General features: G+C 38.1%; 1 non-coding gene across 1 annotated transcript; it reads right to left on the reverse strand.

Moving 5' to 3' along the window:
* Positions 1-1071: 1071 nt before the first annotated feature.
* On the reverse strand, positions 1072-1178 carry LOC128294586 (small nucleolar RNA R71). The gene has a single exon (XR_008284894.1). It is a non-coding gene; the product is annotated as a small nucleolar RNA R71 (small nucleolar RNA).
* Between the last annotated feature and the right edge of the window lie 2479 nt (positions 1179-3657).

A 3657-nucleotide genomic window follows, 5' to 3' on the forward strand; every position in this document is an offset into this window, starting at 1 on the left:
AATAACATAAATCAGGGATTTCTACGGATTAAGTCAAGCGAATAAATCTCTAATTCAGAAGTAATAAGTGAAGTCTAGGTGGATTCTTCCTTGGGTATTGTCTTCTCCATCGGTTTTCCAAAAGTATTTTCCAACTTTAATCTCTGTCACGTTCTTAGTTACTTAGATAATTAGTCTTAGTTTAAAAACATGCCTTTAATTTTTAGGCTAGATAATAAAAAGATAGTAATTACTAGTACTTTTAGTCCTTGTGGATACGATATTTCCGGTCCCACCATAACTATACTACTATTCGATAGGTGCACTTGCCTTAATTGAGTTTTTAGTTAGTTTAGTGACCATCAAGTTTTTCGCGTCGTTTCCGGGGACTAAGATATTAGGAACACTTAATTTTTATTACTTTAGCCATTTTTCTTTTTATTGCAATTTGATTTTGTTTTTATTTTAATTACTAATTTTTCTTTTATCTGCTTTTGCAGGTTTTTATTGTTTATGACTAGAAGAAACCCGTCAGGACCTCTACTTTTTGACAGCGAAATTGAAAGTACAACTCGTAGAAATCTTAGAGAAATAAGGTGAAGTTTATGGTATATAGAGGAAGAGCACGAGGACGACACCAATAATACTGAAGAGATGGCTGAAAATCAAAACAACCCGCTGCCTCTTGTGGTTGCTGCAAATCTAGTAAATCAGAATCCTGCTCCTCGTGCTATGTATGACTATGCTAAGCCCAATTTAACAGGAATTGACTCGAGTATAGTTAGACCAGATGTTGCTGCAAATAATTTTGAACTAAAACCTAACATAATTCAAATGATACAACAGTTTGTTCAGTTTGATGGTTTGCAGGACGAGGATCCAAACTTTCATTTAGCAAATTTTCTGGAATTTTTTGACACCTTTAAGATCAATGGCGTTTTTTACGATGCCATTCGCCTTCGGTTATTTCCCTTTTCATTACGAAATAAGGCTAAACAGTGGTTAAACTCGTTACCACAAGGGTCAATCACTACTTGGGAACAAATGATCGAAAAATTCTTACTTAAATATTTTTCGCCGGCTAAAACGGCAAAGTTGAGGAATGATATCTCTTCTTTTGTGCAGATGGATTTAGAAACACTTTATGATGCATAGGAGAGATACAAGGATTTATTGAGAAGGTGCCCTCACCATGGGTTACCTCTTTGGCTACAAGTTCAAACTTTCCACAATGGTTTGAATCCCTCAACTAGACAAATGATCAACGCAGCTGCTGGAGGAACTATCAATAATAAGACACCTGAAGAGGCTTATGAGTTCATAGAAGAGATGTCACAGAACAATTATCAGTGGTAAGTCATGAGGACAAAGCCGACAAAAGCAACTAGCGTTTTTAATGTCGACTCGGTTACTATGCATTCAAATCAGGTAGAACTCTTGAATAAAAAGATTGATGGTTTATTTGTTTCTACGCAGGTACATCCAGTAATGCAGTCTGATGCAAGTGGAGGTGGAATGAGCAGTTCAGAATACCCACCCTACGGCCTCAACATAGAGAACGAGCAAATGAATTATATGGGTAATAATCCTCGTCCTCAAAATAATCCTTACAGTAACGCTTATAATGCAGGTTGGAGGAACCACCCAAATTTTTCATGGGGAGGCCAAGGGAATCAGAGACCACGACCTTCTCCAGGCTTCCAACGACAACCTTACCAACAAGAGAAAAAGCCAAACCTTGAAGAGATGATGATAAAGTTTATTTTAGTAGCGGAAACCCATTTTCAGAACACTGAAACTGCACTTAAAAATCAGCAAGTGTCAATTCAAAGTCTCGAGACTCAATAGGTCAGCTTGCTAAGCTGATCTCAGAAAGAACACAAGGTAGCTTACCCAGCAACACTGAGGCTAACCCAAGAGAACAGCTTCATACGATTACTGTTCAATATGAAGAAGGGTTAGTTGAGTCCACACCAGAACCAAGGCAAGAAACTATGGTAAGACAAAACAAGGTGGACAAAAGCCAGGACAAACAAAAATCAGTAAGCAGAGAATACACACTTCACGGGCTATACCTTAAAGCTGCAAAGAAAGACCACACAACGAACAATTCCGTAAATTTCTTAACATCTTAAAAAAGTTACATATTAAATTACCATTTATTGAAGCTCTTTCGCAGATGCCCAATTTAGTGAAATTTTTAAAGGAGCTTCTAGCAAACAAACGGAAGTTAGATGATTCGTCACATGTGAAATTAAATATAGTCTACTCGGCAATTTTACAAAATAAACTACCCAACAAGTTAAAGGATCCAAGGAGTTTTACTATTCCTTGTTTAATCGGTAGTTTAAAGGTTGATAATGCTTTAGCCGATTTAAGGGCAAGTAAAAATGTCATTCCCTATAAAATGTTTAGACAACTAGGTATTGGGAAACCTAAACAAACTAGGATGAGTATACAACTGGCGGATAAAACTATTAGATTTCCTAGAGGTATTGTTGAGGACGTACTCGTTAAGATTGACAAATTCATATTCCTAGTAGACTTTGTTGTTTTAGACATGGATGAGGACAATGGCGTACCCTTAATTTTGGGTAAACCATTTTTAGCAACTGCTAGAACTATTATTGATGTTGGTACAAGAGAACTAACGCTTCGTGTAGGCAATCGCACGATTAAACTTCAAGCTCGTGATTCCATCAGACTATCTAGTGATCGAGATGATATTACGAATTCTTTCAATGAGAATAACATCTTGGTTTAAACTTCTGTACAGGAAATCCAAAGGTATAAAGTGATGGAGCCACGAAAAAATCTTGAAGAACGAAGATTACAAATCGAGGAACTCGATGAATGCCGAACAAAAGTTAAGGAGAAACCGAGAATACACGATGAACCAAATTAGTGTCATGATAAACTTAAAGGTGAATCAAATCAATTGAAGGTCAGAGACAAAGTACTGTTAGATGAAGCAAACCCTTGTGTTGCCACTTTTGAACCTAATGAAGCAATTCCTTTTAAGATATTAAATGTTTTCCCATACGGTACAGTCGAGGTAACTCATTCCAAATTTGGCACTTTTAAGGTAAATAGTACTCGTCTTAAACCTTATTTTGATACGATTGATAGTAGGAATGAGGAGTTTCAACTCCTCGAACCACCATGATCGTGCAAATATGAGGTAAGTTGAGCTTAGAATTTAAATAAGCGCTTCTCGGTAGGCAATCCAATCACTAACACCACTAACCGATTTATTTTATCTATTTTTCATTTTTTTTATGTAGGTAAGTGACCCACACGGCCTGGACACACGGGCGTGTCCTTGGCCGTGTGGAAACAGGGCTGAAATTTCCAGAAAAATCGACATGCACACGGTCTGCAATAAATCCACACAGCCATGTGCAACTTGGAGCTTAAATTTTCAAATTTTAAACAAGTTAGAAAGTTACACGGGCTAGGCACACGGCCGTGTGTTCAGTCACACGCCCATGTGGGATACCACACCAGTGTGGGAGAAGCGAAGGACATAGCACACGTCCATGCGACACGGCCGTGTGAACCACAAGGCCTGACAACACGGGCGAGTCCCAGGCTGTGTGAGGAATGAGCATTTAATTTTCACAACGAACACGGGCTAGCCATGAACAACACGAGCATGTGACACGACTGTATGGCCTA

The sequence above is a fragment of the Gossypium arboreum genome, chromosome 6, assembly GCF_025698485.1.
Source record: "Gossypium arboreum isolate Shixiya-1 chromosome 6, ASM2569848v2, whole genome shotgun sequence".
NCBI lineage: Eukaryota > Viridiplantae > Streptophyta > Magnoliopsida > Malvales > Malvaceae > Gossypium > Gossypium arboreum.